Source organism: Capricornis sumatraensis, chromosome 4 (genome assembly GCF_032405125.1).
Source record: "Capricornis sumatraensis isolate serow.1 chromosome 4, serow.2, whole genome shotgun sequence".
In the NCBI taxonomy this organism is placed as follows: domain Eukaryota; kingdom Metazoa; phylum Chordata; class Mammalia; order Artiodactyla; family Bovidae; genus Capricornis; species Capricornis sumatraensis.
This window is the reverse complement of record NC_091072.1, coordinates 101,096,239-101,121,895: the sequence shown is the minus strand read 5'-3', so window position 1 is coordinate 101,121,895 and position 25,657 is coordinate 101,096,239. Positions and strand designations below refer to the sequence as shown.

Below are 25,657 nucleotides of genomic sequence, written 5' to 3'. Positions count from 1 at the left end.
TTCCTGCTAGAAACATACCCTGCCAGCCTGGTTTGACAGTAAGAGAAAGGGGTAAAAAAATAACTGTCTTATGTTGAGCTTTTTCATATCCTGAGTTTTGCTGCAACTTTCTCCAGTAGAATGAGAAAGGCATGAACTGCTCTAAGTGAAGGAAGAGGCTTTAAAAAGCTAATTTCATTTTAAAATAAAATACATTGAAATAGCCTAAAAATGGTCTTCTACCCCAAACATCACCTTACTGCAGTTCATATTGTAGAAAATATGACAATAAATAGTGATATATTCTTAATTCTATGTAAATTATCAGTACTGTCTGGGATCAGAAAAAATGAGGTAATAGTTTTAATTTCATAGTCTTCATGAGAGAGAATGTATTACTGTTCGTGGGTAACTCTGTTTGCCATAGGTAAATAGATCATTGTGCTTTTTCCATTGAGTGAGGTGGGAAGTGACCAGAAGAAGGTTACATATACATTCAGACATGAGATTTTGGTGAAATATTAGCATTTTGTTCAGCACTTTGCAGGATAACTAGGATAACTGGGTATATAATGGGATGATGGAGAGAAAGGATTACTTTCAAAGTTAAAGGAGCCTTTATTTTTTTCTGATTTTTTAGTTGCTCACTTGAATTTTTTTTTTTTATTTTTATTTTTTAATTTTAAAATCTTTAATTCTTACATGTGTTCCCAAACATGAGCCTCCCTCCCACCTCCCTCCCCATAACATCTCTGTGGGTCATCCCCATGCACCAGCCCCAAGCATGCTGTATCCTGTGTCAGACATAGACTGGTGATTCAATTCTTACATGATAGTATACATGATAGAATGCCATTCTCCCAAATCATCCCACCCTCTCCCTCTCCCTCTGAGTCCATTGAATTTTTTTTAATGCTCCCTTTTCCAGGAAATAAAGACTACCATTTGGGGGAAATAAGAAAAGACCAAGTGCTTAGAGATTTCATGTAAAAAAATATTTGGAGGGAATTCCTTTGTGGTCCAGTGGTTAGGACTCTACTCTTTCACTACTGTGGGCCCAGTTGTTCCCTGATCAGGGAACTAAGATCCCACAAGCCACCCAACGTGGCAATAAAAAAAAAATTTATCATATGCCTGATACAGCAAAGCAATACTGTTCCTGACTTCCAGGAATTGTAGAAAAGATAAGTAAATACATAGACTATAATGCATGGTGATGAGTACTATATTAGAGCTGTAAACAGAGTACTGTGGGAACAGCAACCCATAGAAATAAGTAGAGAAGTCTGGGAAGGTGTCAAAAAGGGTAAGGATCAAAGCTGAGTTTCAAAGGCTGAATTAATTTCTCCCAGGCCAATGGTGAGAGGGAGAAGAGGTTATTCCAGGCATAAGATAGCACATAAAAAGCAGTGGAATTTTCAAGGATCTGTGCAAAGTTCGGCATGGTCAGAGCTTAGGAGAGACTGTAGGTAAAGGAGAGTAGTGAGAAATAAGGCAGCAAATTCAGTGGGTTCAGGGCAGATGGTAAATGGCCCTATATGCTTGCCTAAGGAGTTTGGATTTAATTCTGCTGGCAACAGAAGTTTTTTATTAATCATATAGGAATGATGCTACAGTGTGAGTGGACAAGCTTCTTGACTACAGGGACTGGTGTCATATTTGTCTTTGTGTTTCCAGTGCCAGACACGTAATAGATGCTCAAAATTTGTGGAATATAATTTGCTGGAAAAAGACTACAGACAGGCCAGCTATGGTAGTTTAGGCAAGACAGTAGACCCAGAACTAAAACAGTCGCTGAGGAATTGAAGAAAAGTGCTCACTCAAAATTTTGACTAATTTCTGACCTTGAAGACCAGTTAGAAAAAGGGGACGAGATAAAGAGGCTTCTTGTTTGGGAGAGTAGGTGAATGACACCATTAGCTGAAACTAAAAGGGACAGATGGAGAAGTAAAAAGAGACACTTTAATATTGTATATATTTAGTAGTTGAGGGAAGGTTTTTTTATTTTTGTGGCTTGCTTAGGAATGAGGAAGTGTTTTTGTTTTGTTTTTATCATGTTTGAAGAGTAAGAGAAAAAGCCAGTAGAAAGGGAGGGGTCAAAGACAGGATAATTGAGAGCACAAGGTCTGATATGAGATGCAGGAGAAGATAAAACCCAGAGGAAAGAGGGAAGGCGATGAATGTCTAAGGGCTTTTAAATTATATAAGCAATTTCTAAACCCCTTAACATACAAAAACTCAAGGCTTGGCTTATAAGGAGATCTCTCATGTAGTGTATACAGATACAACTATTTTGGTACTCTAATCCTAAGTTTTGGATTTATGTGATAGACTGAATGCTTGTGTTCCCCCAAAATTCATAGGTTGAAATCCTAACTCCCAATGTGATGGTATTAGGAGGTGGAGACTTTGAGAGGTAATTAGGACATGAGGGTGAACCATCCATAAATGGGATTAGTGCCCATTTCGAAGGGAACTCAGAGACAGCTGCTCTTGTCTCATCTTTCCACCATGTGAGGATACAATGAAAAGTCACAGTCTGCAACTGGGAAGACAGCCTTCAGCAGAACCTTACCATGCTAGTACCCTGATCTCAGATTTCTTAGCCTCCAAAACTGTGAGAAGTAAAGTTCTATTGTTTCTAAGCTACCTAGTACATAGTATTTTGTTAGAGCAGCCCAACCTAAGACAATTTGCCAAAGATGATCAGTCATATATCAAAGTGATGATTTCATACAGATCCAATCACCTTTGTATAAACTTTAATGATAACTAATAACAGGAATGAGGGTATTCCTTTTTTAAAATATTTTATTTATTCAACTGTGCCTAGTCTTAGTTATGGCACATGGGATCTTCGATCTTCATTGTGGTACACAGGATGTTTAATTGTGGCATGCAGGATCTTTAGTTGCAGCATGCGAATTCTAAGTGGTGGCATGTGGGATATAGTTTCCTGACCAGGGATCTAACCCAGGCTCCCTGCCTTGGAAGTGCAGAGTCTTAGCCACTGGACCACCAGGGAAGGCTCAAGAACGGGAGTACTCGATTTGATAGAGTCCTGATACAGACTCAAGAATATTTTATACTGAAGCTCATATAATGTTATGTGTCAATTAGATCTCAAAAAATTAGAAGAATACTTTGTTACCTAAATAGTGAAGTTTCATCACTTTAATATTGTTATTTTCAGTATAAAATTGTAGGTTCCAAAGAGTCTGAGATTTTGTCTTGTTTGTTGTATTCCTAGGGCCTGATATGTAATAGATATTTTTTCCATTCATTTATCCAACACATTTATTAAGCGCCTTCTATGACCCAGCATTGTTGTAGATGCTAAGGATATAACAATAAACAAAACAAAAATCCTTACCCTCAAAGAGCTTACACTGTAGTCAGGGAGACAATAAAGAAGCAAGAAATAATGAGATGTATTATTCAACATCTTTTACCAAAAAATTTAAGAAGTTACAATCACTATCAAATATCTATTATATATTAAAATAACACATTCTCAAGTATGTGGCCGAAGAAGTTTGCAAAGAAATGAAGTTATGGGTAAGTTACAGTTATTGGTGATGATAAGGCCAAGACCATTGAAATGAGTGGCTCAGGTATGATGTAGAATATCATTGGGGGAAAAGAGGTCAATGAACTTGAAACATAAGGTATTGAAGAAATATTGATATCACCAAGAATTCTGATAGTTTTGTCCCTGGAGAGAGTGACAGACAACCAGGATCTAAAATCTTAAAGAAATGAGTAGAAGTAACCTAGGGAAAAAGGCAAATTACAAGAGGAGCTAGTGAGTGTGTAGTATACAGATCTTACTCAACTCACAGTGGGGTTATGTCAAACCCATTGTTTGTTAAAAATGCATTTAATATACAACCTACTGAACAACATAGCTTAGTTTAGCCTACCGTAAATGTGCTTAGAACACATTAGCCTACAAGTTAGGTAAAATCATCTAACACAAATTACTTTGTAATGTTGACATAAAAAAATGTTCAGCATCACTAATAGAAAAATGCAATTCAAAACTACAGTGAGAGGGAGTTCCCTGGTGGTCCAGTGGTTAAGAATCTGCTTGCCATTGCAGGGAACACAGGTTCAGTACCTGATCCAGGAGGATTCCACATGCTGTGGAGCAATTAAACTCCTGTGCTACAATTACTGAGCCCATACTCTAGAGCCCATGCTCCACCACAAAAGAAGCCATTGCAATGAGAAAGAAGCCTGTGCACCACAACGAAGCGAAGGCCCCCACTTGAGGCAACTAGAGAAGCCTGTGAAGCACAATAAAACAGGGTATCCCTGAATTGTACTAAAAGTGAAAAATTGATCATATGGGTATATATGACAACCATTCTGTAATGGTTGTCAGCGTACGGCTTGTTTACTCTCTAGATCACATGGCTGATTGGGAGCTGTGGGTCCCTGCACTGCCTCGTATCACAAGAGAGTATTATACCAAATAATGCTAGCCCAGGAAAAGATCAAAATTTAGAATTTGAAATATGGTTTCTACTATGTGCATATTGGGGCTTCCCAGGTGGCCCTAGTGGTAAAAAACCCACCTGCTAGTGCAGGTTAGACATAAGAGACATGGGTTTGATTCCTGAATCAGGAAGATCCCCTGGAGGAGGGCACGACAACTTACTCCAGTATTCTTGCCTGGAGAGTCCCATGGACAGAGGAGCCCCAGGCTACAGCCCACAGGGTGACACACAGCTGGACACGACTAAGCACACGCACATATGTATAGTTCTTTTGCATCATTGTAAAGTTGAAAAATCAACCATAAGTTATACAATTCAAAGTTGGGGGCTGTCTGTAGTCTGATAACTTATGCTTTTTAAAAGGAATTTATTTTGGCTGTGCCAGGTCTTCGTTGCTGTGCCGGCTACTCTCTAGTTGCAGTCTGAGTGCTTCTCATTGCGATGGCTTCTCTTGTTGTGGAGCTCAGACTCTAGGGCCCGTGGGCTCAGTAATTGCAGCTCCCAGGCTCTAGAGCACAGGCTCAACCACTGTGGCCCATGGACCTAGCTGCTCCGTAGCATGTAGAATCTTCCCAGATCAGGGATCAAACGCGTGTCTCCTGAATTGGCAGGAAGATTCTTTACCATTGAGTCACCAGGGAAGTCCAACTTATATCAAGAGGACACCCCATCTCAAGGCCCCATAGTCCCAAAGACTGTAGGAGAATAGTTACATTCAAGAAGGCTGCGGGGAAACACTGCCATCAAAGGAGAGCCAGGTTCCACTTAAGGCACTAAGGTGAAGGAAATGTTCAGAAAAGAGATTGAGAAGTAAGTGATTTTGCAGACATTTGATCTTGAGTTCAGTTGTGAAAGGATTTCAAAATTTAGGAAGGGGTGTGAAATAAAGTTAGAAGCGATGATACACAGACCGTAGGAATTTTAGTGGCTGGGGAATCCTGGATTCTACTGATAACTGACTGAACAGGGATAAAGGGCATAATGATCTCAAGGAAGATAGTGTTAGAGAAGCTGTGAATGTTGAGTAAAATGGGGACTTTTGCCAGGACATGCACAGTTCTGGGGTTCCTATTTGACTGCTGCTGACAGAGGTCAGCAGGGAAACATGCAGAAGCTGTTCTTACCCTGAGCATACTGATTCCCTCATTTTTTAAAAAAAATAAGGTTTTGGGAATTTCCTGGTGGCCTTGTGGTTAGGCTTCCAGGCTTTCACGGCTGTGGCCTGGGTTCAGGCCCTGGTCAAGGAACTGAGATCCCACAAGTGACATGACATAGCAAAAATAAAAAAAATTAAAGTGTACAAATCTTAGTCCCTCTCGACTTATCAGGAAACTCTACTCCATGCTTAAAGAGGGACATTTTAAATTCCTAGCCCATGGGTCACTCTCTTGACCCCTGCAGTTGCCAACAGCATCTGGTTTTATTTCTAGTAGCTTTTTTTTTTCTTTTTTTTGGTCATGCTGTGGGGTATGCAGGATCTTAGTTCTCAATCAAGCATCAAACCTGTGTCCCTACAGTGGAAATGTGGAGTCCTAACCAATGGACCACTAGGGAAATTCCTATTTCTAGTAGCTTTATCTTGATTCTTGCTCAATAAATAACTTGTTGAAAGAGTATGTCAGGTGCCAGATCTGTGAGGGAAATAATTTTTTAAAAGATCTTTTAAGTCCTTATCCTTGACCTCTTTGAAGTATCTGACATAATTGATCAATCACTCCTTTTTCTTGAAATGGCTCACTTCTAGTTCTTGTCAGTCTCTGTGACTGATGACTGACTGGTCTTTCTCTGTCCTTCACTGACTATCTGCTGTCCTCTAAAATATAAGTGATCTCCTAAATTCTACTCTGGAGCTCTCCGTTCCATCACTAGTGGTTGCCAAACTTTCTTGATCACAGTTATTTATTAATGTATATAGCTCAACATATATATTGCTCTGCACATATCTGTAAGATTACCACTAATTCACAGATGTGAAATCCATGAATAATGATGATTAGCTGTATATGCACATACATTTTGTTGTTGTTCAGTCATGTCTGACTCTTTGCGACCCCAGGGTCTGCAGCACTCCAGGCTTCCCTGTCCTTCATTACCTCCTGGAATTTGCTCAAATTCATGTCCATTGAGTTGGTGATGCTATCTAACCATCTTATCCTCTGCCATACCTTCTCCTTTTGCCTTCAGTCTTTCCCAGCATCAGGGTCTTTTCTAATGAGTCAATTCTTTGCATAACGTGGCCAAAGTATTGGAGCTTCAGCTCCAGCATCAGTCCTTTCAATTAATATTTAGGGTTGATTTCCTTTGGGATTGACTGGTTGGATCTCCTTACAGTCCAAGGGACTCTCAAAAGTCTTCTCCAGCACCACAATCCAAAAGCGTCAATTCTTTGCTGCTCAGCCTTCTTTATGGTTCAACACTCACATCCATACATGACTACTGGAAAAACCATAGCTTTGACTATACAGACCTCTGTCAGCAAAGTGATGTTTCTGCTTTTTAATATGCTGTCTAGGTTTGTCATAGCTTCCAAGCAGCAAGTGTCTTTTAATTTTGTGGCTGCAGTCACCATCTGCAGTGATTTTGGAGCCCAAGGAAATAAAATCTGTCACTGTTTCTTACTTTTTCCGCATCTATTTGCCATGAAATGATGGGACTGAATGCCATGATCTTAGTTTTTTGGATGTTGAATTTTAAGCCAGCTTTTTCACTGTCCTCTTTCATCTTCATCAAGAGGCTCTTTAGTTCCTCTTCACTTTCTGCCATTAGAGTGATATCATCTGCATATCTGAGGTTATTGATATTTCTTGTGGCAATCTTAATTCCAGCTTGTGAGTCATCCAGCCTGCCATTTCACATGATGTACTTTGCATATAAGTTAAATAAGCAGGGTGGCAACATACAGCCTTGACATACTCCTTTCCAAATTTGGAACCAGTTAGTTGTTCCATGTCCACTTCTAACTGCTGCTTCTTATCTGAATACAGGTCTCTCAGGAGACAGGTGTGGTATTCTCATGTTCCTGTCTCTTTATGAATTTTCCAGTTTGTTATGCTCCACATAGTAAAAGGCTTTAGTGTAGTCAATGAAGATGTAATTTTTAAAATTCCCTTGCCTTTTCTATGATCCAATGAATGTTGGTAATTTGATACCTGGTTCCTCTTCAGTTCAGTTCATTCACTCAGTCAAGTCCAATGCTTTGTGACCCCATGGACTGAGCATGCCAGGCTTCCCTGCCCATCACCAACTCCCAGGGCTTGCTCACACTCATGTCCATCAAGTCAGTGATGCCATCCAAACATCTCATCCTCTGTCTGCCTTTTCTAAATCCAGCTTGTACATCTGGAAGTTCTCAGTTCACGTACTGTTGAAGCCTAGCTTATTAGGACTTTTGAGGATTACCTTGATAGCATGTTAAAATAGTATGGCCATAAATAAAACAAAATGGTTTCTTCTCATACTTCAGGGCTTCCTTTCCCTGTTGGCTTTGAGGCATGCGGGTGGTAAGATGTCAGTTTTTTTTTTCTGGCCATGGTGCAAGATTTGTGGGATTTTAGTTCCCCAACCAGAGATTGCAACCCAGGACCTCAGCAGTGAGAGTACAGAATTCTAGCCACTGGACTGCCAGAAAACCCCTGAGATGTCCTTTTTGTTTTTTGGCTGCACTGGGTCTTATTGCAGCATGTGGGATCCAGTTCCTTGATCTGGGATCAAACCAAGGCCCTCCCACCTCGGCACAGGGAGCTTGAAGTCTTAGCCATTGGACCACCAGAGTAGTCCCAGGCCTCATTTTAAAGTGAGCTTGAAAGCTATAGCTACTTAGTTGAATTATTGTGGGGATTAAATAAAATAATGTACTTAATCACACGATCTAGCAGATAATAAAAACTGGATGAATGTCAGGTATTGTTATTAAATCTATTGTCCACCCTCATTTGGTAGAAAATCTTCCAGTGGAATAGCATAGGGGAGGGTTCCACCCCAGTGCCAGTCTAAATTATTTTAGCATTCTGGGTTCTGTTCAGTTCAGTCACTCAGTCATGTCCGACTCTTTGTGACCGCATGGATTGCAGCACGCCAGGCCTCCCTGTCCATCACCAACTCCTGGAGTTTACTCCAACTCATGTCCATTGAGACGGTGATGCCATCCAACCATCTCATCCTCTGTCATCCCCTTCTCTTTCTGCCATCAGTCTTTACCAGCATCAGGGTCTTTTCAAATGAGTCAGCTCTTCGCATTAGGTGGCCAAAATATTGGAGTTTCAGCTTCAACATCAGTCCTTCCAGTGAATATTCAGGAGTGATTTCCTTTAGGATAGACTGGCTGGATCTCTTGGCAGACCAAGGGACTCTCAAAAGTCTTCTCCAACACCACAGTTCAAAAGCATCAATTCTTTGGCACTCAGCTTTCTTTATAATCCAACTCTCACACCATACATGACTACTGGAAAAACCATAGCCTTGACTAGACAGACCTTTGCTGGCAAAGTAATGTCTCTGATTTTTAATATGCTGTCTAGGTTGGTCATAGCTTTGCTTCCAAGGAGTAAGTGTCTTAATTTCATGGCTGCAGTCACCATCTGCAGTGATTTTGGAGCCCCCCAAAATAAAGTCTGACACTGTTTCCACTGTTTCCCCATCTACTTCCCATGAAGTGATGGAACTGGATGCCATGATCTTAGTTTTCTGAATGTTGAGCTTTAAGCCAACTTTTTCACTCTCCTCTTTCACTTTCGTCAAGAGGCTCTTTAGTTCTTCACTTTCTGCCATAAAGTTGGTGTCATCTGAATATCTGAGGTTATTGATATTTCTCCCGGCAATCTTGATTCCAGCTTGTGCTTCATCTAGCCCAGTGTTTCTCATGATGTATTCTACATATAAGTTAAATAAGCAGGGTGACAATATACAGCCTTGATGTACTCCTTTCCCAATTTGGAACCAGTCTGTTGTTCCCTGTCCAGTTCTAACTATTGCTTCCTGACCTGCCTACAGATTTCTCAGGAGGCAGGTCAGGTGATCTGGTATTCCCATCTCTCTCAGAATTTTCCAGTTTATTGCGATCCACACAGTCAAAGGCTTTGGCATAGTCAATAAAGCAGAAATAGATGTTTTTCTGGAACTCTCTTACTTTTTCCATGATCCAGTGGGTCTTGGAAATTTGATCTCTGGTTCCTCTGCCTTTTCTAAAATCAGCTTGAACATCTGGACGTTCACGGTTCATGTATTGTTGAAGCCTGCCTTGGAGAATTTTGAGCATTACTTTACTAGTGTGTGAGATGAGTGCAGTTGTGCGGTAGCTTGAGCATTCTTTGGCATTGTCTTTCTTTGGGATTGGAATGAAAAATGACCTTTTCCAGTCCTGTGGCCACTGCTGAGTTTTCCAAATTTACTGACATATTGAGTGCAGCACTTTCACAGCATCATCTTTTAGGATTTGAAATAGCTCAACTGGAATTCCATCACCTCCACTAGCTTTGCTCGTAGTGATGCTTCCTAAGGCCCACTTGACTTCACATTCCAGGATGTCTGGCTCTACATGAGTGATCACACCATTGTGATTATCTGGGTTGTGAAGATCTTTTTTGTACAGTTCTTCTGTGTATTCTTGCCACCTCTTCTTAATATCTTCTGCTTCTGTTAGGTCCATATAATTTCTGTCCTTTATTGAGCCTGTCTTTGGATGAAATGTTCCCTTGATATTTCTAATTTTCTTGAAGAGATCTCTAGTCTTTCCCATTCTATTGTTTTTTCTATTTCTTTGCACTGATCACTGAGGAAGGCTTTCTTATCTCTCCTTGCTATTCTTTGGATCTCTGCAGTCAAATGGATATATCTTTCACTTTTTCCTTCGCTTTTCGATTCTCTTCTTTTCACAGCTATTTGTAAGGCCTGAGAGACAGCCATTTTGCTTTTTTGCATTTCTTTTCTCTTGGGGGTACAGAATGAAGCAGGGCAAAGGCTAATAGAGTTTTGCCAAGAGAACACACTGGTCATAGCAAACACCCTCTTCCAACAACACAAGAGAAGACTCTACACATGGACATCACCAGATGGTCAACACTGAAATCAGATTGATTATATTCTTTGCAGCCAAAGATGGAGAAGCTCTGTACAGTTAGCAAAAACAAGAGTGGGACCTAACTGTGGCTCAGATCATGAACTCCTTATTACCAAATTCAGACTTAAATTGAAGAAAGTAGGGAAGAACCACTAGACAATTCAGGTGAAGTGAAGTGAAGTGAAGTCATTCAGTCGTGTCTGACTCTTTGCGACCCCATAGATTGCAGCCTGCCAGGCTCCTCTGTCCATGGGATTTTCCAGGCAATAGTACTGGAGTAGATTGCCATTTCCTTCTCCAGGGTATCTTCCCGACCCAGGGCTCGAACCTGGGTCTCCCGCATTGTAGACAGAGGCTTTACCGTCTGAGCCACCAGGGAAGAATTCAGGTATGACGTAAATAAAATCCCTTATGATTATACAGTGGAAGTGAGAAATAGATTTAAGGGACTAGATATGATAGACAGAGTGCCTGATGAACTATGGATGGAGGTTCGTGACACTGTACAGGAGACAGGGATCAAGACCATTCCCAAGAAAAAGAAATGCCTTCTGGGTTAAGGATCCATAACTTACTCATTTTGCTTTTTCCCGTCTTTGTAGACAAAGAGTATCTGAACTGTAATATTTATAATAGGTGAGCATTAGAGGTCACCTAATGTTCCATGTAAGGACAAATCTTCAAAGGATCTCAACATAACCTAACCCCTACTAGGTATATTATTATCCAAAATTATTATAAATAGTATTATTATAAATAATATCAGTTCAGTTCAGTTCAGTTCATTTGCTCAGTTGTGTCCGACTCTTTGCGACCCCATGAATCACAGCACCCCAGGCCTCCCTGTCCATCACCATCTCCCGGAGTTCACCCAGACTCATGTCCGTCGAGTCCGTGATGCCATCCAGCCATCTCATCCTCGGTCATCCCCTTTTCCTCCTGCCCCCAATCTCTCCCAGCATCAGAGTCTTTTCCAATGAGTCAACTCTTCGCATGAGGTGTCCAAAGTACTGGAGTTTCAGCTTTAGCATCATTCCTTCCAAAGAAATCCCAGGGTTGATCTCCTTCAGAATGGACTGGTTGGATCTTCTTGCAGTCCAAGGGACTCTCAGGAGTCTTCTCCAACACCACAGTTCAAAAGCATCAATTCTTCGGCACTCAGCCTTCTTCACAGTCCAACTCTCACATCCATACATGACCACAGGAAAAACCATATCCTTGACTAGATGGACCTTAGTCGGCGAAGTAATGTCTCTGCTCTTGAATATGCTATCTAGGTTGGTCATAATTTTTCTTCCAAGGAGTGTCTTTTAATTTCATGGCTGCAGTCACCATCTGCGGTGATTTTGGAGCCCCCTCAAATAAAGACTGACACTGTTTCTACTGTAATTTGTAGACTGTATTACAGTTTATAATGCTTTTTCATATACATTATTTAGTGCTCATCACTCTATGAGATTATATCCCCATTTTACACTTCAGTTGAATCTCCATGGAATCAAATTACATTCATGTCCAATATTACATAGATTTTAAGCAGTAGAATTAGTATTTGAATCCAGTGTTACAAAAGCTATAGTTTAAAATATAAACAGTAAAATATGGATATGTAAGGTAAAATTATACTGCTAGTGTAGATGGCATTCTAACAGGGAATTCATACTCCATAACGGTTACCAGAATTACTTCAGTTGTCTTAATTCTGGTCAGCATTAGACATTTTGCACATTAAACTATTGAGTGTCAGAAATTAGCTTCTGTTGGAGACATTAATGGATTATTAGTTGGAATAATGGATGTTAAAATATGAGCTCTCATTGTTGAAAATAGTGGTACTAGGGATGAACTAAAATACTCAAAACACTCCCCATGCTTACATGAACTGGTAATGGTACACGAAATGATAAAACAAACAAAAAAATTAGTTAAAATCAAGGAAAGCCTATAGCCTATGTTCTTAGGGATGGAACCTGACACTCAGTGGGGATTTGTGGTTGCCTGGTAACTCTAAGGGTAATAGCATCCTGATTTTGTAGTATTACTGCATGTATCTTGATTCAAACTTCATGCCAAATATTGGTGGGGTCATGGAACACAGTGCTTAGATTTTTAAAAATTTTTTTATTTTGGCTTGTTTGTGTGTGCTAAGTTGCTTCAGTCCTGTCTGACTCTTTGTGACCCCATGGACTGTAGCCAGCCAGGTTCCGCTGTCCATGGGGATTCTCTAGGCAAGAATACTGGAGTGGGTTGCCATTTCCTTCTCCAAGGGGATCTTCCTGACCCAGGGATCAAACCTGAGTCTCCTGCATTGCAGGCAGACTCGTTACCTTCTTAGCCACCAGGGAAGCAGAAAATAACTGCCAACTGGGACATGCGACTATGGGAAGGGATAGGCTACCCACTCCAGTATTCTGGCCTGGAGAATTCCATGGACTGTATAGTTGGACATGACTGAGCAACTTTCACTTTCACTTTCTTTCAACTATGTGAATCACAAGGAAGTCCTGTGAAAGCAAAGGAGAAGAAACTTTTATAGAAGAGAAGGGGAAGTCAGGAGGAACCTTATAAACAAAAGTCCATTGGAGGAAACTAAAAGTTCAAAAAATTCAAAAACGGGCTTCCATAGTAGCTTGGGCAGTAAAGCATCACCTGCAGTGCAGAAGACCCTAGGTTTGATCCCTGGGTCAGGAAGATCTTCTGGAGAAGGAAATGGCAACCCATTCCAATACTCTGCCTGGAGAATTCCATGGACAGAGGAGCATGGTGGGTTTCAGTCCATGGGGCTGTAAAGAGTTGGACATGACTGAGTGACTAACATACACACACACACACACACACACACACACACACACACACACACACAGAGGAGTTCAAAGTATTGTGGTTTTTCATTGGCTGAGTCGTGACAGGCTCATTGGCTGGGCTGTTGCCAGGCCAGATTTTTCTTCCTCCTGCTGCCTTAGTGAAATAGTGTTAGTTTCTTCTGGAAGTGGAAAGTAGGTTCCTGGTACTGGGATCTGTATTGATATTTCGTGGCACTGCCTGAAAGCTCCCTATTCTGGTCTTGCTGCTCAATTTTAGTGAAGTTTCCCTTAATTTTCCCTTTATTTTATCACTAGTACCACCCGGGAGATGCTAGTGGTAAAGAACTAACCTGCCAATACAGGAGACATAAGAGACGCAAGTTCGATCCCTGGATTGGGAAGATGCCCTGGAGGAGGGCATGGCAACCCACTCCAGTATTCTTGCCTAAAGTATCCCATGAACAGAGGAGCCTGGTGGACTATAGTACATAGGGTCGCAACGAGTCAGACATGACTGAAGTGACTTGGCACACACACCCTTTATTTTCACAACATAATTTTGTGTGTACTCATTTGCTCAGTTTTGTTCAACTCTTTGTGACCCCATGGGCTGTAGCCTGCCAGGCTCCTCTGTTCATGAAATTTTCCAGGCAAGAATACTGGAGGGAGTTGCCATTTCCTTTGCCAGTGGATTTTCCTGACCCAGGAATCAAACCCCTGTCTCCTATGTCTCCTGCATTGGGAGGGGATTCTATATCACTGAGCCATCTGGGAAGCCCATTTTCACAATACTAAGATGTTATTTTCTGACTTATAAACTTATGTTCTTTTTGTTCAGTTCATGTGTTCAGTAGTGTCCAACTCTTTGTCACCCCATGGACTGCACACACCAGGCGTCCCTGTCTATCATCAACTCCTGGAACTTGCTTAAACTCATGTCCATCGAGTTGATGATGCCATCCAAACATCTCATCCTTTGTCATCCCCTTCTCCTGCCTTCAGTCTTTCCCAAGATGATGGTCTTTTCCAATGAGTGAGTTCTTCGCATCAGGTGGCCAAAGTATTGGAGCTTCAGCTTCAATATCAGTCCTTCCAATGAATTCAGGGTTGATTTCCTTTTTGGATTGACTGGTTTAATCTCCCTGCAGTCAGAGGGATTCTCAAGAGTCTTCTCCAATTCCACAGTTCAAAAGCATCAATTCTTCTGCACTCAGCTTTCTTTATAGTCCAACTCTCATATCCATACATGACTACTGGGAAAACCATAGCTTTAACTAGACCGACGTTTGTCGGCAAAGTAATGTCTCTGCTTTTTAATATGCTGTCTAAGTTTGTCATAGCTTTTCTTCCAAGGAGCAAGCGCCTTTAATGTTCTGGCTGTAGTCACCATCTGCAGTGATTTTGGAGCCCAAGAAAATAAAAGTCTCTCATTGTTTCCTCATCTATTTGCCATGAAGTGATGGGACCAGATGCCATGATCTTAGTTTTTTGAATGTTGAGATTTAAGCCCATTTTTTCACTCTCCTCTTTCACTTTCATCAAGAGGCTCTTTAGTTCCTCTTCGCTTTCTGCCATAAGGGTGGTGTCATCTGCATATCTGAGGTTATTGATATTTCTCCCTGATTCCAGCTTGTGCTTCATCCAGCCTGGCATTTCACATGATGTGCTCTGCACATAAGTTAAATAAGCAGGCTAACAATATACAGCCTTGATGTACTCCTTTCCCAATTTGGAACCAGTCCATTATTCCCTGCCCGGTTCTAACTATTGCTTCTTGACCTGCATACAGATTTCTCAGGAGGCAGGTAAGGTGGTCTGGTATTCCCATCTCTTTAAGAATTTTCCACAGTTTATTGTGATCCACACAGTCAAAGGCTTTAGTGTAGTCAATAAAGTAGAAATAGATGTTTTTCTGGAACTCTCTTACTTTTTCAATGATCCAACAGATATTGGCAATTTGATCTCTGGTTCCTCTGCCTTTTCTAAATCCAGCCTGAATATCTGGAAGTTCTCAGTTCACGTACTGTTTAAGCTTGGAGAATTTTGAGCATTACTTTGCTAGTGTGTGAGATGAGTGCAATTGTGTGTTAATTTGAATATTTTTTGGCATTGCCTTTTTTGGGGATTGGAATGAAAACTGACCTTTTCCAGTCCTGTGGCCACTGCTGAGTTTTCCAAATTTGTTGGCATATTGAGTGCAGCACTTTCACAGCATCATCTTTTAGGATTTGAAATAGATCAACTGGAATTCCAGCACCTCCACTAGCTTTGTTCATAGTGATGCTTCCTAAGACTCACTTGACTTCTCCTTCCAGGAATGTCTGGCTCTAAGTGAGTGATCACACCATCATAGTTAGATGGGTCATTAGGAATTTTTTGTATAATTCTGTGTATTCTTGCCACCTCTTCTTAATATCTTCTGCTTCTGTTAGGTCCATACCATTTCAGTCTTTTATTGTGCCCATCTTTGCATGAAGTATTCCCTTCATATCTCTAATTTTCTTGAAGAGACTTCTAATCTTTCCCCTTCTATTGTTTTCCTCTGTTTCTTTGCATTGATCACTGAGGAAGACTTTCTTGTCTGTCCTTACTACTTTAGAACTCTGCATTCAGATGGGTATATCTTTCCTTTTCTCCTTTGCCTTTGCTTCTCTTCTTGTCTCAGATATTTGTGAGGCCTCCTCAGACAACCACTTTGCCTTTTTGCATTTCTTTTCTTTGGGGATGGTTTTGATCACCGCCTCCTGTACAATGTCAGGAACCTGTTTTATTATGAGGCAGCTATTCTAGTGTCTCCACTATCCTGCTACTCCTTTTGTGTTTTAGTTTTCTTTTCCCTTGTTTAGGCAGTGGCAACAGCCTTCAAGGCATTTGACTGGCTGACCTGGGCCCACAGGTGAAATTGGATCCAGCCCTGCCTGTGGGGACTTGGCAGCCATGGAGGATAGTGTCTATGAGCACCCAGACTGAATTCCTGAGGAACAGATGGAGCTGGAGAATGCCTCATTGTTGACACAGAAGCTGCTGCTGGAGATCCACCACCTGTGGTCGGAGCTCAGTGAAGCCATGAGGGAGGGTGCCTGGAGGCCACTGAGGGCAGTGAGTCCTTGCAACAGGAGCAGAACATGGCAATAGTTAGAAAGAACTTCAGCAAGGACCCCAAGAAGGGGGATCAAGTTCTTGGTAGAGAACAAACTTCCCCAGTGCACACCCCCAAGGAGTCACTTCTTGTTTCCTGTTCAAGGGCAAGGGCCTGAACAAGACAGTCACGGGGACTACTTAGGGGAGAGGGAAGAGCTGAACCTACCAATGCTCCATACCTTCATGGATCTCCATGACTGTTGAGGCCCTCAGGCAATTTCTATGGAGCTTACTGTCTCCCCAGAGAGGACCAGAAGATTGATCAGACGATGGAAGCCTTTGCCTGTGGATACTGCAGATGCCACCCTGGGATTATCAAGTCCACAGATGCCTGCTATGTACTGTCCTTCACCAGAGATAATGCTAGAACAAGCCAGGCCTGGAGCATTTTGTGGCTATGAACCAGCACAGCAAGTAGGGTGGGATCTGCCTAAGGAGCTGATCTGGAACTTCTAGGACCACCCAAAATGAGCCCTTCAAGAGCCTGAGGATGATCAGGAATGATAATCAGAAATTCTTCAACCAGTGCCCTGAGGCTGACTCCTTAAACTGGGGCGGGGGAAGGGGGCCAGGTGAAAATGTGGAAGCAGCACTGGTTAATCCTCAGAGACAATTGCCTCTACTATTTTGAATACATGATGGATAAAGAGTCCAGAGGAGTCATCCCCCTGAAGCATATGAGCATCAGAGATAGGTAACAGCCAGAAATGTGACTACTTTGAGCTTTATATCCGCAATAACAAGGAGGAGCTCATCAAAGTCTGCAAAACAGAGACAGACAGTTGGATGGCTGAGGGAAACCACGTGGTGTGCTTGATCTTGGCCCTATGCGGAAGTGGACCAGAGGATCCAGTCCATTCAGGCAGCTGTGAACATGGGCCCCTTCCAGAGTTGTTGGTGGCAAGGAAGAAGTGGATTTCTGTTAACAAAAACCAATAAGAGCCCTGCCCCTTTGTACCCACTCATTATTTAGTACAGAACTGCCTACCCCAGTGGCTGACTGGGCCCTGCAAGTGTGGATCCTGGTGTCCTATTTAGAAAACTGTTCATCCTAGCACCTCGCTCTGATTTGTAATCAACATGCAGTTAGTAATTATTAATTATTTAAACATCAAACAATAAACAAATAAAAGTAGGAGAGTTCCTACTTGGTGGGGTGGTTATTCTAAATAACACATTAGCGAAGAGAATCCGTCAGTGTGCAAAAGAATAATACTCTACAACTAACTCAAGATTATTTTTGGAATGCAGGGGTGGTTTAATATTAAGGAAACCAATTACTATAATTTATTATGATTATATTAGGATTATTATTAATGCAAGCAGAAAAACTTTTCACAAGTCAGTGTTTATGCATAACAATATAAATAATAAATCTAAGTAAATAAGAATTCAAGGAAAAAATTTAAATAAAAGCTATGTTATATCCAAACAAATTGCAAATATTATCCTAAATGGTAAAACACTACAGTAATGTTTAAATCATAAACTAGTTGGGATGCCCCATTACCATTTATTGTGTAATTTTTATCAAAATTACAGAAGAATGTGGTTTAAAAGAGTCATTCAATCCTATATGTTATGACAAAATAACCAGCCCCAACAGCCTGACTCCCCATTTCCACTCAGAGACAACCTCTTATAAAGGCAAACATATAGAAATCAATATCTTTTCTCTGTTTTAGCAATAGGCACCTGGGAAACCACCACAGACTGCTAATGAGGAAGGAGCTATGCAAGAAAATTGCCAGGACTACTGCTCTGGCCAACATAAAGTAACAGGGATCTAATCTAATCATACTATACTATATATGAAATGATTGTTTTCAAGACATTGAACATCAGGTAACAAAGGCTGCTGCTGCTGCTAAGTTGCTTTGGTCGTGTCCGACTCTGTGTGACCCCAGAGATGGCAGCCCACCAGGCTCCCCCATCCCTGGGATTCTCTAGGCAAGAATACTGGAGTGGGTTGCCATTTCCTTCTCCAATGCATGAAAGTGAAAAGTGAAAGTGAAGTCCAGGGACCCTATGGACTGCAGCCTTCCAGGCTCCTCTGTCCATGGGATTTTCCAGGCAGGAGTACTGGAGTGGAGTGCCACTGCCTTCTCCAAAGGCTAGTGATTACTTAAAAATGACAGACCAATGACATGAACCCTATGATTGTCTCAGTTTAATGTCTAGAGAGAAGTTCCAGGTCATGGCACAAGGAGGAAGAATCTAGGAGGAGCCTGGACATTACCTTGAGTAAAGGAGGTGGATGAGTAAATTGATGCTTTTGAGAATTGATGCTTTTGAACTATGGTATTGGAAAAGACTCTTGAGAGTCCCTTGGACTGCAAGGAGATCAAACCAGTCCATCCTAAAGGAAATCAGTCCTGGATATTCATTGGAAGGAGTTGATGCTGAAGCTGAAGTTCCAATATTTTGGCCACCTAATTCAAAGAACTGACTTACTGGAAAAGACCCTGATGTTGGGAAAGATTGAAGGCATGAGGAGAAGGGGACGACAGAGGATGAGACAGTTGGATGGCATCACTGCCTCGATGGACATGAGTTTAAGCAAGCTCTGGGGGATAGTGATGGACAGGGAAGTGAGTGACACACTGAGTGACTGAATTGAACTGAAATGAGATGGAGGCCAAGGTATCACGGGGTAAAGTATCAGAAAAGAGAGAGATACACACTGAGAGATTTCTAGAAATCTTTAGGGGTTCCCTCTTAGGTCTTTTCCTTAGTATTGTTTAGTGCATAAACATGAGGAAAGAACCTTTAGAGTGGGGAAAGAACCACCTGAAACAAAGAGGGAGCTACTTATCTTTGAATGTAAGATAAGATCAGGAATAATGCTTATTCCCACTAGCCAGGGTAGAAAATCTCATAAATGACTAAGTGTATTTAGAAGAGTTTGCCTCAGTACTGGGGAAAAATTAGCCCTAGATCAAATTTTGCCCTGGCCTCATCTAACAAAGTTTAAAAGTAAGACCTGAAAGAATCAAACTGTTTGCAAGTCATTTAACTGCACCTCAGAAAAAAATCTCAAGAGTGTTTATAGAAATACAAAAATATCCAGAATCCAGCAAAGTAATATTCATGTCAGAGTACTCAATCAAAAATTAACATAAGGGCCTCCTTGGTGGCTCAGTGGTAAAGAATCTGCCTGCCAGTGCAAGAGACAAGTTCAAACCCTGGTTGGGGAAGATTCCACATGCCGCAGAGCAACTAAGCCCAAGCGCCACAACTACTGAGATTATGCTCTAGGGCCCATGAGCTGCAACCTCTGAGCCTGTGTGTGGCAGCTATTGAAATCCTTGTGCCTAGAGCCATTCTCTTCAAAAGAGAAGCCACAGCAATGAGAAGCTCATACACAACGAAGAGTTCCACTCACCACAATTGTAATATTGCAAATGATGCTGCCAACAATGGGTTAAATTCCAAAATATACAAACAGCTCATACAACTCAGTATCAAAAACACAACCTAATCAAAACAATGGGCAGAAAACCTAAACAGGCATTCCCCAAAGAAGACATACAGATGGTCCACAGCCACATGGAAAGATGCTCAATATTGCTAGTTGCCACCTCACACTAGAGAAAGCCCACGTGCAGTAATAAAGACCCACCACAGCCATAAATAAGAACAAAAGTATTATTTAAAAAAAATGACTGCCAATGTAGGGGACATGGGTTCATCCCTAGTCTGGGAAGATCCCATGTGCCACGTGTGCTAAGCCTGTGTGCTGTATCCACTGAGCCCACGCACTCTAGAGCCTGTACTCTGCAGCGAGAGGAGCTCATGCACCACAGCAAAGAGTAGCTCCCACTTGCTGCAACTAGAGAAAGCCCACATGTAGCAATGAAGATCAGCACAGCCAAAAATAATAACATTTTTAGAATGATTGTTTAAAAAAAATACACGCACCCTAGTGTTCATAACAGCACTGTTTACAATAGCCAAGACATGGAAGCAACCTACATCAACAGGAAACTGACAAGGTTAGGATGACAAGACTTTTCTTTTAAAAAAATAAGAAGATAAAATTTACCTTTTTAATCATTTTTTAAAATGTACAGTTCAGTGGGATTCTGCTCTTGTCATTGTGCAACATTCAGTTCAGTTCAGTTCAGTCGCTCAGTCGTGTCCGACTCTGCGACCCCATGAATCGCAGCGCGCCAGGCCTCCCTGTCCATCACCAACTCCTGGAGTTCATTCAAATTCACATCCATCGAGTCCGTGAATGCCATCCAGCCATCTCATCCTCTGTCGGCCCCTTCTCCTCCTGCCCCCAATCCCTCCCAGCATCAGAGTCTTTTCCAATGAGTCAACTCTTCGCATGAGGTGGCCAAAGTATTGGAGTTTCAGCTTCAACATCAGTCCTTCCAAAGAACACCCTGGACTGATCTCCTTTAGAATGGACTGGTTGGATCTCTTTGCAGTCCAAGGGACTCTCAAGAGTCTTCTCCAACACCACAGTTCAAAGGCATCAATTCTTTGGCGCTTAGCTTTCTTTATAGTCCAACTCTCACATCCATACATGACCACTGGAAAAACAATAGCCTTGACTAGACGGACCTTTGTTGGCAAAGTAGTGTCTCTGCTTTCTAATATGCTATCTAGTTTGGTCATAACTTTCCTTCCAAGGAGTAAGCGTCTTTTAATTTCATGGCTGCAGTCACCATCTGCAGTGATTTTGAAGCCCCCCAAAATGAAGTCTGACACTGTTTCTACTGTTTCCCCATCTATTTCCCATGAAGTGATGTGACCAGATGCCATGATCTTCGTTTTCTGAATGTTGGGCTTTAAGCCAGCTTTTTCACTCTCCTCTTTCACTTTCATCAAGAGAGTATTCAGTTCCTCTTCACTTTCTGCCATAAGGGTGCCATCTGCATATCAGGTTATTATTTCTCCCGGCAATCTTGATTCCAGCTTGTACTTCTTCCAGCCCAGCATTTCTCATGATGTACTCGGCATAGAAGTTAAATAAGCAGGGTGACAATATACAGCCTTGACGTGCTCCTTTTCCTATTTGGAACCAGTCTGTTGTTCCCTGTCCAGTTCTAACTGTTGCTTCCTGACCTGCATACAGATTTCTCAAGAGGCAGGTTAGGTGGTCTGGTATTCCCATCTCTGTCAGAATTTTCCACAGTTTATTGTGATCCACACAGTCAAAGGCTTTGGCATAGTCAATAAAGCAGAAATAGATCCATCTCCAGAACTTTTTCATATTCCTCACCTAAACTTCTGTACCCATTAAACACTACTTCTTCCTTCCTTTCTCCCCCAACCTCTGGCAACCACCGTTTTGTTTTCTGTTTTTGTGAATTTTACTAATCTAGGTACTTCATATAAGTGAAATAATATGCATTAATATTTGTCTTTTTTGACTGGCTTATTTCACTTAATGTCGAGGTATACTCTTATAGCGTGTATCAGACTTCCTTCCTTTTAAGGTAGAATAATATTCCATTATACGTATATGCTGCATTTTGCTTTTTCCTTCATCTCCAAGAGACACTTAGGTTGTTTCTTCATTTTGACTATTGTGAATAATGCTGCATGGGTGTATAGAAGTCTCCAAGGTCCTGATTTTGACTGGAGTATATACCCAGAGTGGAACTGCTAGATCACATATTCTATTTTTGATTTTTTGAGAATTGCCATACCATTTTCTGTAGCAGCTGAAGTACTGTATAGTCCCATCAACAGAGCACAGGTGTTTCCATTCTTCACATCCTCACCAACACTTGTCATCCATTTTATTTTTTGATAGTAGCCATTCTAATGCTTGTGAGGTGGTATCTCACTGTAGTTTTGATTTGCATTTCCCCCTATATGCAGGTCAGGAGGCAACAGTTAGAACTGGACATGGAATAACAGACTGGTTCCAAATAGGAGAAGGAGTACGTCAAGGTTGTATATTGTCACCCTGCTTATTTAACTTATATGCAGAGTACATCATGAGAAACGCTGGGCTGGAAGAAGCACAAGCTGGAATCAAGATTGCCGGGAGAAATAATAACCTCAGATATGCAGATGACACCACCCTTATGGCAGAAAGTGAAGAGGAACTAACTAAAAAGCCTCTTGATGAAAGTGAAAGAGGAGAGTGAAAAAGCTGGCTTAAAGCCCAACATTCAGAAAACGAAGATCATGGCATCTGGTCACATCACTTCATGGGAAATAGATGGGGAAACAGTGGAAACAGTGTCAGACTTCATTTTTGGGGGCTCCAAAATCACTGCAGATAGTGACTGCAGCCATGAAATTAAAAGACACTTACTCCTTGGAAGGAAAGTTATGACCAACCTAGATAGCGTATTCAAAAGCAGAGACATTACTTTGCCAACAAAGGTCTGTCTAGTCAAGGCTATGGTTTTTCCAGTGGTCATGTATGGATGTGAGAGTTGGACTGTGAAGAAAGCTGAGCGCCGAAGAATTGATGCTTTTGAAATGTGGTGTTGGAGAAGACTTTTGAGAGTCCCTTGGACTGCAAAGAGATCCAACCAGTCCATTCTGAAGGAGATCAGTCCTGGGATTTCTTTGGAAGGAATGATGCTAAAGCTGAAACTCCAGTACTTTGGCCACCTCTGAAGAGTTGACTCATTGGAAAAGACTCTGATGGTGGGAGGGACTGGGGGCAGGAGAAGGGGCCGACCGAGGATGAGATGGCTGGATGGCATTCACGGACTCGATGGATGTGAATTTGAATGAACTCCAGGAGTTGGTGATGGACAGGGAGGCCTGGCGTGCTGCGATTCATGGGGTCGCAAAGAGTCGAACATGTCTGAGCGACTGAACTGAACTGAACTGAATGATTTGTGATGTTGAATATCTTTTCATTTGCTTATTGGTTATTTGAATAACCTCTTTGGAGAAATGTCTAGTCAAGTCCTTTGCCCACTAAGTTGTAGTTATTTGTACATTGTAGATATTAAGCTATTATAACCCCAAAATTGTCATTTGCAGGTACTTTTCCCCAACTTCTGAGTTGTCTTTTTTTCTCTGTTGATTTGTGTCCTTTGATACAGAGAAGTTTTAAATTTTGGTGAAATCTAATTTATCTAATATTTTCTTTTGTTGCTTGTGCTTTTGTTGTTTGATAAATCATTGCCAAATCCAAGAACATCAAGAGTTCCCCCCATTTTCTTCTGAGAGTTCTATCATTTTAAGTCTTACATTTAGATCTTAATCCATTTGTAGTTATTGTTTATTTTTTATATATATATTTGGCCACACCAGGAGGCTTGTGGGATCTTAGTTCCCTGACCAGGGGACTGAACCTAGGCTCATAGCAGTTAAAGTGCTGACTCTTAACCACTAGACTGCCAGGGAATTCCTTGTAGTTAATTTTTGTATATAGGGTAAAATAAGGGTCCAGCTTCATTCTTTTGCATGTGGATATCTAGTTTTCCTGACACAATTTGTTGCAAAGACCAGGTTACTTTTTCTTTTCAAATTAATTTTTGGCTGCACTGCATGGCTTGCAGGATGTTAATTCCCCAACTAGGAATTGAGCCCATGCCCTCGGCAGTGAGGATGTCGAGTCCTAACTACTGGACCACCTGGGAATTCCTTTTTCTTTTAACATGACTGAATGAATAGATGTGTCATTCATTAACTGTATTAGCAGGAAATACATAAGGGAAAATTTTGACAGGCTAGATAATGTTAAGAAAGCTAATTTGAAGAAAGACAAATGCAGCCATGCATGAAGTGTCCGTCCACTGGACTTAGCATCTAGGTGCCCTGGATGAGAAACAGTTCCTGGAGAAGTAGAGATAAAAGGAAGATGACAGTGGACTGGGAAGGGAATGAATACATCTATCATCATAGATAAATTTGGGAAAGTAAGTTGAAAAGCAATTTGCATGACAATATGTAATATACAATACAATTTTATTTAAAGTTTTAAATTTGCAGAACACTAACTTTTTTGGCATGTTATAAATGTATGTTAAGAGTAGGAACTCATGTATAGGAATTAAAAAAATCAATTTTGGGGATTTCCCTGTTGGCCCAGTGGTTAAAAGTGTGTCTCCCAATGCACAGAGGCATGGGTTTGATCCCAGGTTGGGGAATGAAGAGCCCCAATGCTGCACAGGAGACACAGGTTCAACCCCTGATCAGGGAGCATCCCACTAAGCCCCTGAGCCACAGCTACTGAGCCCATACAGCCTAGAGCCAGGGGTCTGCATCATGAGAAGCCTCTGCAGCGGCTTCTGCCCGCGAACCGCAGCTAGAGAGCAGCCCCCGCTCCGGCAACTGGGGAAAAGCCTGTGCAGCAGTGAAGACCCAGTGCAGCCAAAACTAAAGAAGATAAATTTAAGTGAGTGGTTGAAACGTGAAAACTAGCTAAGTAAATAAATGGCCCATTAGGAAGCTTTTCATTTTTCATTAAAAAAAAATGTTTATTTTTACCATTGATTGCATTAGGTCTTCACTGCTGGATCCAGGCTTTCTCTAGTTGTAGTGCCTGGGCTTCTCATTGCAGTGGGCTCTTGCTCTGGAGCACAGGCTCTAGGCATGCGGTCTTCTGTTGCTGTAGCATGTGGGCTGAGTAGGTGTGGCACATGGGCGTAGTTGCTCTGAGGCGCGTGGAACCCTCCAGGACCAGGGATCGAACCTGGGTCCCCTGCATTGGCAGGAGGACTCTTACCCACTGTGCCACCAGGAAGGTCCTCATTTTTTATGTTTATTGTATGTATTTTTGGTTGCGCTGGGTCTTTGTTGCTGAGCACAGACTTTCTCTAGCTTCAGCGAGTAGCGGCTACTCTTTTTTGCGATGTGTGGGCTTGTCAGTGCAGTGGCTTCTCTCATTGCAGTGTGTGGGCTCAGTAGTTGCAGCACATGGACTTAGTTGCTCCATGGCATGTGGAATCTTCCTGGACCAGGGATCCAACCCCTGTCCCCTGCATTGGCAGCAGGTTCTTATCCACTGTAACACCAGGGAAATACTTTGTTTTTATTTTAAATCAGAAGGGTGATTCAGTAAATAGCCTGTGCCAATTTCAAATTCTTATCAAATGCTTCCAACCATCCTAAATATGTTTTGGGAGTATTAGGTCTACTGTTACAGATGGAAGCAGAGATTACTTGAGATTTCACTGATATGTGGCCTATTGAATATTTGAACATAAGTATTGAATCAGTTTGAGAATAGGAAGGAACAATTCTTC

At 41.6% G+C, this 25,657-nt stretch overlaps 1 pseudogene; it reads left to right on the top strand.

Moving 5' to 3' along the window:
- Positions 1–16,277: 16,277 nt before the first annotated feature.
- Positions 16,278–16,882, top strand: LOC138078660 (cytohesin-2-like; annotated as a pseudogene).
- Positions 16,883–25,657: the final 8,775 nt, after the last annotated feature.